Genomic DNA, 9,743 nt, shown 5'->3' with positions numbered 1-9,743 from the left:
AATCTGCTTATTTATTTATTTATTGGCTACGGTTATAATATTTTGCCTGCTTGTTACTATATAAATAAATAAATAATGTTTTAAAATATCACCTTGGTTTCTTTCAAATGCTTTATGCTGTGTTGAGAATAAATAACCCATTTCCATCTATTAGAACAATTGTGCTTCTAGGCCTATTCCCTAAAGGGTACTGAACTAAAAGTGGCAGCAGCTAGTCTCCTTCATTCTCAATGACCTCCTTAGTTTTTTATATTTCTATATGTCCTTTATTTAGCACAGGCTTCCTAACATGTGCAGCACTAAATATCTAATATTCCTTTTTCTTCATTACTAATCTTGTTTGGATTTGATTACTGAGACAGTTCTCTAAAAAGAACTACCACTCTTGTAGATATAAAACAAATGAACAACCCTGAAAGTGCACTGGAGATGATTATAGTCATTCAGGCCTGAAACATTACTTATTATTATAAAGCAGCTACAAGTCCACCCTCTCTCTGAAAGTCACCCCTTGCATTGCGCAATATTACAGGAAAGGCTTAGCACACCAGGATCGTGTCCTGTATATTAACGCTTTCAGAGCAAATGTCACAAAATAAATTCTTTGGAGGTAAACTAACAGTAGTAGAGAATTAAGCAACTTTTTTATTTATTTATCCAGTATACCATATACTATACTATACATTTGCTAATTAATGAGAAAAAATAAATTGTAAAATCCCCTTACTAGAGATTAGTGAATTGATTCTACAAAAAAAATTATTACAAATTCACCAAAAGTTTTGGATTTTAGCAAATCTAAAACTTTTTGTATTTGTCGCGTACAAATAGCTCAAAATGGCACGCACCATTTTAAGGATCAGAAGAAGACAAGTAGACCGAGATGAAGGATCATATGACCTCGCATTGCGGCCAGACGAGCTTCCCCTTAATGCACAGCCAATCATAAGGGGTATAGGTGTGAGTCACTCATGAAGTGGATGACAGTCATATGAGTCATCATAGCCACTATAAAGCGCTATGAGGAAATGAAGTTGCTTTGTGGGCAAAGAGGACATCAGGCAGAGAGTGAAACAAAGTAAAACACAGTATACAGATGGATAGTGGATGAGTGTCAGTGAGTGTGTTTCATAGTAAGGAGAAGAGAAATGATAGTTAAATTTACAATAATTTCATAGAGAGATGGATTTTAGAGAGAGAGAGAGAGAGAGATAGGAGTAAATCAGTGTCAGTGTGCTAGTTAGGCACGCATAGGCAGCCATTGCAGTGAGTTAATTGGTAAATTACCAATCTTCATCACACTTTCATTCACTGGTGCGGATAGCGTGCTGCTTCCTTCTGAAATAGATGTCACGGACATGATGCCCCTCAATGCTTTGCAGATATCTAAGAGTCCCACCAGAAATTGTGGTATTGTTCTGCGTCAAGCATTCTCCTGATAAATGGAAACTCCAGAAGTGGGAAACATACCTATCAGATATTTAAGGCCTATGTTGTCAATATACCTTAGAAGTCTCAGATGGGAAGACCACTTTTATTGCGACAAATAAATCAAATATAATTTTAAATTAAATCCTGGTGCTGATCGCGTGCCGCTGTCTTCTGATACAGATATCAGAGACATGACGTTACTCATTGTTTTGCAAATATCTAATTTCTAATAGGGCCACCCAAATTTTACATATTGGTTTGCATCAAACTTAGCGAGCAATAACAGCAGCAACAAGCAACAATACAGTGCACTTTTTAGTACATAGATTGTGGGACTTGAATTTTATAAACAATGGCAGGCATCCGCCCCCAAAAAGGGATCATTTTTGTAAAGCTTTCTAAAAATCAATTTATTTTACCGATACCATTGTGTATGTATAAACTCCGGCAGGCATTTGCCCCCAAAAAGAGATCAATTTTGGAATGCTTGTTACAAAGCCATTTCTTCTTCCGATACCACTGTGTGTATAAACACCGGCAGGCATCTGCCACCAAAAAAGTATAATTTTTGGATAGTTTAAAAAAAAAAATTCGACAGTGCAGTGCATTTTTAAACAAGCTGTTTCCTACCACCAGCTACAATTCATTACCCATAGCCACATATGTTGCTGTCACTTTGACATTACTAATGCTGTCTTGGTATTGAAGAACTTAAAAGTGGTGAAACACAGTCCTAAAAGACCTCAGAGTGTCATACACAACTTTTCAAGGCAATCAGGGCAACAAATTTCTTCGGACAGAATCAAATTTGATGTCCAGATCCGGCACAAATAAACAGCTAAGGTAGGGGACTAAAAAAGTGACAAACACAGCTAAATATTTTTGCAAATCGGTAAAAATTATAGGGTAAATATTGATGCATTATTCTATAAAACTCAATAATCTATGTCATTTTATTGTTTAAAGGGAATATTTACTCAGAAAATATATTATTTTACATTAAAGGGAAAATTGCAGAAAAGAAAGCTGACAAATTAAAAGGAACCTCTGACTAATCACCATATGCAATGGCTGTTACCAAGAAAGAAAACTGTAGAAAATAAAAAAAGTTTCCTTGGTAAAAAGTTTATTTCTTAATAATAGGTGGTTTCAATTCATTTTTCCATGCAAATTAAAGTTTCAGTGAATTTAACCACACTTTCCCTTAAGTTGTACTCAGAGGTGTCCAGTGAAGTAGAAATGTATCCTGCTGTCTTCAAGGTGCATGAAGAACTGACATGCACGCAGCAATGCTGTCAGCAGTGCATTTCCTAGACTGACTAACAAAATAGTAATTTGTTCCTAGCAAAAATTATTATTATCATTTTCATACTTTGCAGAGCCACTTTTTTGTTAGTCAGGAAAAAAAAATAACTCGTAACTACAATACTCTCTCCATGTCAATTCTGCAAATGCAAAAACAGTTATGAAGCCATTCAACTCAAAGTCTTAATTCTCAGCTTTGAGAGCACCTAACTTAGATCAAATAACTAAACTAAACAGCATAGTGATATTTCTAACTATAGTACATTATAAAATGCCCATTGCCTCTGCATTTTTTTTGCATCCTGTTATAGCACCACAATAATACTGAAGATACAAGTTGGAATATATGTTCTAAGCACAAATAAAGGTAACCAAAAAAATGCATATTTCGTGAATCTCCCCTGTGTTTAAATTGGATAATAATCTATAATCCATGATATAAAAAAAAGAAAGTTCAAGACATCATCATAAAATCTAATGTAGCATTTACTGACCCACTCTTTGGAAATATTACAGTAGGTGGTAGGCTGCTATTTTAAAAATTATTTCCAGGAGGAAAAAAATGTATTCCTAAAATATTAAAATTATACATTTGTCAAGATATTTGGTTCCCTTACCACATCTCTGTTTACAAGTCTGTGTGATGATGTGTAGTCCATATGGATAACACATTGTGTGAATGACTCAGGAAATCTGGGAAACCTCTTTATTAAACTTTATTAGAGATCACTGCCTGCTGCATTCCTTATAATAGGACTCCTAAATGTATATTAATAGACACAGGGGCATACCAATTAATCACAGGGCCCTTCTGATCACACAGCCCCTCTCCAAGACCAGACACCTCCCCTAGAAATGAAAAAAAAAATACTTACCGCTCATGCGTCTCCTCTTATTCACATGGGGCCAACCCCAAGACTGCCACATCAGGCCCGGTCTGTGCCGCACCGTAAACATGGTCCTGATGCTGAGCAGCGTGCCGAGAGGTCCACGTCCAGCGTCAGAGCGTTGTGGATGGGATTTATAGCAAGGTGTAAGTTTTTGATGACAATATAAAGCTTTGTGGGATAATTAAAACTCAGCTTGACTATAAAATATTACAGAAAGACCTATATAAGATAGCAGCATGGGCAAAAACATGGCAGATAAAATGTAATGTCGATAAATGTAAAGTAATGCACCTAGGTTGCAATAATAGTATTAATGCATATACATTAAATGGAATAAAACTGGGAATAACGAAACAAGAGAAGGACCTGTGTATTCTGGATACAAATAAGCTAAGTGGCAGCACTCAATGTCAAGCAGCAGCTGCAAAAGCATATAGGATTTTGTAATGGACTTCTAAGGCCACAGCTTGAATATGGAATTCCGTTTTGGGCCCAACGTTGTAAAAAGGATATGGGAGAACTGGAGAGGGTTCAAAAGACGGCAACTTGATTATTAAATGGGGGTTGTCACTTTCAATGAAAAGCTAGAGAAATTGGGCTTGTTCAGCTTGGAAAAAATATGTCTTAGAGGTGATCTTATTAACATGTATAAATATATGTGTGGTCTCTACCAAGAACTAGCACATAATCTGTTCCTTACAAGGTTCTCTACAAAGGACCAGGGGACATTCATTGCGTGTGGAAGAAAGATGTTCCAGACATCAATATAGGAAAGAGTTTTTACAGTTAGAGTAGTCAAACTATAGAATGTCCTACCCCAAGAGATAGTAATGGCAGATACAATGTCAGCATTTAAAAAAAAAGGCTAGATGATTATTTACTGACTAATGGCATTGAGGATTATAATTAATCAAGTAATGAATGACGTGTAATTTATTGAGAAAGGTTGAACTTGATGGACCTGTGTTTTTTTTCAACCTATGTAACTATCCGGTGTCAGGGCTTTGTATACTGCGCTGCCGTAGCCTGAGGGGATCAAAGGCCCCCTGCGGGCCTCCTTCTCGTGCACTACCTGGAAAAACAAAACACAATGATGGGGATTTATTAAGACTGCCGTTTTATAAGCCAGTCTTACTGTCACGGTCACAGGGTGTGTGGACCCACTAGGCCGCTCCGCCGTAGCGGAGAGGCAGCTGACCAGGTCTCAGTCTATACAAAAGTCTATAGCAGTTCGTAACACTCAGGTACCTGAACTAGTCCAGACAGTGGCTGTGGCTTCAGCATGGATAGAGGTCGGTGCAGCAGGTTGCGCCAGACGTGGCGGGAAGTACAAGATGTGGCAGAAGACACTGGACTTGGCAGAAGACATTGGAATTGGACGTCGCAGAAGACACTGGACGTGGCAAACGACAGCAGATGCAGTAGGACACGGCTCCAACACTAGAAGGCAGAGGAACAAGAACACAGCACGGGATACATGAACAGGTAACAGGGCATGGGTAACAACTGGAACGGGAAACACTAAGGGACAATTTGCAAGACAGACTTGGGATATACTAACAACGCTTAGGCAAGGATCAGAAGGGCTGGGGTCTTCTTATAGACCAGGAAATCATGTGGATTGATGATGATGATTATTTTCATGTACACGCGCTGGCCCTTTAAGAGCGGGCACGAGCGTGTGTGCGCACCCTACGGGACACAGTGGAAGTGGGCGCTGGCGTCTCCTAGGAAGGAGATGGGGACCACCGCTCACAGATCCATGGATGCGGGCGTCGGGAGGTGAGTGAACCCAACGGCCCGCGGCCATGGACGCTACACTTACATTAAAGATCGTTAGAGTAAGATGTGTCTAATTTATTAAGAGGTCCACGCCTCTTAATGAATGAGGTGGATCTCTGGCCATTCACCAGAAAGTCAAATCTACGCCAGCTATTAGCTGGAGTAGATTTGCTTATAATTTACACCAGTCTCTGGCATAAATGATAGTAAATTTGTCAGGCTGATGGTGGTCCAACTAAGCTCCACCCACTTTATAGAAAAGTGCCATGAGTGGCGGAAACGTGAAAAAAGTCACAAGTTCTACCGCAAATTGTAACTTTTGCGCCATTTGAGACATTTCTATGCCAGAAAACTGGTGTGGTAAGTGAATGCAGGCTTCTGGTGTATACATTACTTCAAATTACATTATCTATTTAATGGCAAGAAAAGATTAATAACTCTAACTCTGCATCGTCTCACTGTGATGATCTCCATATATGAATATTCAGCTGGTTGTATGAACTGACAGATGTTTATATCTGTCCAAGTCTTCAACGTGCACAGAACCCATTGGATATTTACACAGCAAAACCAATTCAGAAGCACTTTTTAAAGATTAGATATCAGAAGTCTCTTCAGGGATTAATGTCTAATAACATGTAGTTTCTAACAACTACTGTAGTATACATGTTTTTCATCTGGTGGCTACTAATGTCATATAATATGCAGCGCAATGAACAAGTATTTTCTTCATTCTTGATTTCTTCTATTTTTTTTGTTTTTGTTTCATTTGTATGTTTCAGATCTTCAAGTAAAATTTTAATATAGAACAAAGGCCACCTGAGTAAAAGCAACATACATTTCTTAAAGGGGCATTTCGGTTTCAGCAAATAAAGGTTCAATAAAAAGTTATAAAAATGTCAAAAATACTTTCTGTATGAATTCTTCCCAGTTTTAAAGTTCTGTGCTTACAGTCATTCAATAGGAACTTTCCATATTTACCTCCAGTGGATAACGTCTGTCCTTGTCATGAGATGATGACACAGGTGTACGGCTCGTTACAGTACCGTAATCGGAGCTATGTCTTGTAATCAGTCCTGTACCTGCATGTCCATTACATGTCCAGGACAGGTTTTTACCCACTGGAAGTAATAACTGCAAACAAAGATCTTGAAAACTTTTGAAGAATTGATACAGAAAGTATATTGGGAAAAAATATATATCTTGAAATCCATAAGGAATTGATGAAGAAAGTATATTAGAAAATGGTAGAACTTAATTATAAATTATATAATTTGTTGAAGGAAAAAGTTATCCAACACCTATATTACAAAGGTGAAAAAGTAATTGTAACCTTGAACTTAATACCTGATTGTAGCACCTTTACCAACAACAACTGCAACCAAACACTTCTGGTAAATGGAGATCAGATTTTCACATCACTGTGGGTGAATTTTGTCACACTCTTATTTGCAGAAATTCTTTAATTCAGGAACACTGAAGACTTTTTTTATGTAGTGATCGTAGTGGATCATTTGAGTCGTAATCTCAGGCTAATATGGGGTGTCGAGTCTAAGGAATCTTCTAATGCTTTACCCTTAATCCCCACTATTAGGTATGAACTTTATTGGTTGCCTTCCCATTATTGGAAGCAGGTGCACTGAGGGAAGTTTAAGCGCAGTCAAGAGCAGAGTCAAGAGTTGTCAACAAAGAGTGAGACTCGGACAGGCCAGGGGTCAGACACAAGGATAGAACAAAAGGTACCAGGCAACAAGTCCGAAGGAATGAGATGGAAATGTAGTCCAGTAACAAGGCCATGACCAGGGTTTAAGTTACACCTCATGCACACGACCGTTGTGCCACTCTGGCCGCTTTTGACGGCATCCGAGTGGAACCCGATAGTCTTCACGGACCCGTTCGCTTTAAAAATTATCCGAGTCACCCATCCGAGGAAAGATAGAACATGTACTATCTTTCCTCGGATCACTGACGGGACTCGGCTGGAGCACACGGTCATGTGCATGAGGTGTAAGGGTTAAGATTAAAGTCAGAAACAATACAAAACATAAGGAAGTACATCAGTATATAGGCATGAGATGCCTGCTGGATTCCTCTTTAAATAAGTCACCAGGCCTGATATCATCGGCGGGCATCGGTTTCCATGGCAAACTTACCCAGCATCCTGCTGGAAGCAGGAAAAAGTAGTTGCAAGCCACATGGCATCGCTGGATAGAGGAGGGATGCCTTTTTGTTGAGGAAATCCACCCCTGGAACAAGACGAGGTGAGAAAATAAAGCAGTAGGATCAAGGGAATATGGTAAGCTCAGAAAGTGTATAATAACACAATATTGTAGCTATAGACAGAGCAATTTTACTTCTTTATATTGCATAAAGCACCAATATAATATAAAGTAATTTCACACAACTGTACCTGATGGTTGTGGGTGGGTACTTGCAAACATTTTGCTCCAGTATATTTAAGCTACGCCTCGGATTATAACTTTCTATATAAAATCTCTTACAGTCATTTTTTCTAGGTTTACAATAAAAATGACTGAATTTTTTACAAATATAAATAAAGGACTGTAGCAAAAGAGTGACTTAACCTTCCAACAGTATCTTCCCCTGCTTTCTAGTAATGAAGGGATTACCATATGGGTGGTAAATTTAATGAGATTTCATTAAAGGTTGCTTGAGTTTACAACTATAGAGCAGAACAAAAGCAAATATATGTATTTATTGGTAAAATAACTGTTATTGCTTCAAATACTATTAGTATACAAGAAAACGTTGTGCCCGCCAAGGGAGAGTGTTTCTCTTATTCAGTAGCTGTGCAAACACAGAGACGCAAGTAATGGGCTGATTTCCAACATACATGTCTCATTCTTTACAAGATCTTGGATTTAATTGATTTTGTTGAATGGGATAAAAGGGGGCTTTTTACAAGAAACAAAAACAAATTGTTAGGTTTGCCACCTTCAGCTTTGTTTTAACTTTAATGCTATAGAAATATTTTTACTTGTCAATTATGCCTATTAGAGATGATAAAAACTATTTAGTTGCGTGAAATTTGTAGGGACTAAGAGTCATTTGCATTCTAGAGAATCAGTGCTGAAGAAAGGTTTTGTCCATCTGTAGAGATAGTAGAATCAAATCACAAGGTTCTAGATTTGAGGCAAATAATGTTGATTTGTAGTTGACATTTTGGAGACACAATGGTTGCAAATCTTTAATAAAAAAAAAATATTTATTTATTCATTTAAATAGATGAAAGATTTACCCAGCCTCTGTTTCTAGCATGTAAACCCCTTTGTCATCAATTGCCACCTTGCTTATCTGTTGCGTGACTTGTTTATTTCCTCTCTATCTCTGTTGTTGTCTTTTCAAACCAGTGTTACCTCCATATCGTGTTGTGGCTAGTTTCTTACCATCCTGCCCGGAGAACTGTCTTTCAACCCTGTACATGTACCTCATACCTTAATTTCAGTCCATTATCCAACATCTGACACCAGGGCCAAGATGCCCCCCTATACCTGCAACTTTGGCTTCTAAGCTTACATATGCATGTCTACCAATAGTACTGTATGTCCTGCCCCCACTTCACGCACCTCCAGGGTCTATGTGGAGCTCGACAGGCAGCTAAACACCTTCCTACTAGCCAATAAATGAGACTGGTTGAAAGTCTGTAGCTTTATTAACTGGTCATAGGATTAGGGTAAAACTGAGGAACAAACAAGAATATACATGCAATTAGATTACAGCAATACATAAGAACAAGGCACATTGAATAAATGTACTACATATACAGGTAACAGGCTGACATATATTAAGCCTATCTGCAAATAAACAGTAGAGATAACAGTTATAGTACAGTATGAACAGTGTATGGCAGTACAAATACAGTATAGGACCATACATGGCCGACCATGAGGCTAGGCCGAGCTTCACAACTACACCAACTGATATATTACAGTCCCATGTAACAGAGTGAATACTGTCCTAACAGTATTCCTGTGGCTGCTGATAGCCAGTAATATAAACCATCTATCTGCTTACTGACTATGCTACGATGACAAGAAGGATGGAATGAATCAAAATGGTCCTCTCTCTGAGCAGATATAGAAGAGACTGTGCTTCTTCTTCCCAGAATGCTTTTCACCTTCTCATGGGTGCGGTAAACAAGAAATTACACAAAGGAGGAAATTACCAACACTGGCCACTAGATGGCACCTGGAGCACTAATTACTTGCATAGAAAATAGCGCACAAATGTCAATCTATAACATTACGCCTATGAGCAGCACACTGTATGAATGTGCAAATGTTAACAAACATAATGATATAGTCCTCATGGTCA

General features: G+C 38.2%; 1 long non-coding RNA gene across 1 annotated transcript; it reads right to left on the bottom strand.

The window, feature by feature from the left end:
• Positions 1-4,879: 4,879 nt before the first annotated feature.
• LOC142743547 (uncharacterized) lies at positions 4,880-9,534 on the bottom strand. Its single transcript, XR_012881581.1, has 3 exons — positions 9,444-9,534; positions 7,562-7,654; positions 4,880-5,066 (listed from the first exon to the last, which is right to left on the bottom strand). It is a non-coding gene; the product is annotated as an uncharacterized LOC142743547 (long non-coding RNA).
• Positions 9,535-9,743: the final 209 nt, after the last annotated feature.

The sequence above is a fragment of the Rhinoderma darwinii genome, chromosome 1 (genome assembly GCF_050947455.1).
Source record: "Rhinoderma darwinii isolate aRhiDar2 chromosome 1, aRhiDar2.hap1, whole genome shotgun sequence".
Taxonomy (NCBI): Eukaryota; Metazoa; Chordata; class Amphibia; order Anura; family Rhinodermatidae; genus Rhinoderma; species Rhinoderma darwinii.
This window is presented reverse-complemented; position numbering and strand designations above follow the sequence as displayed.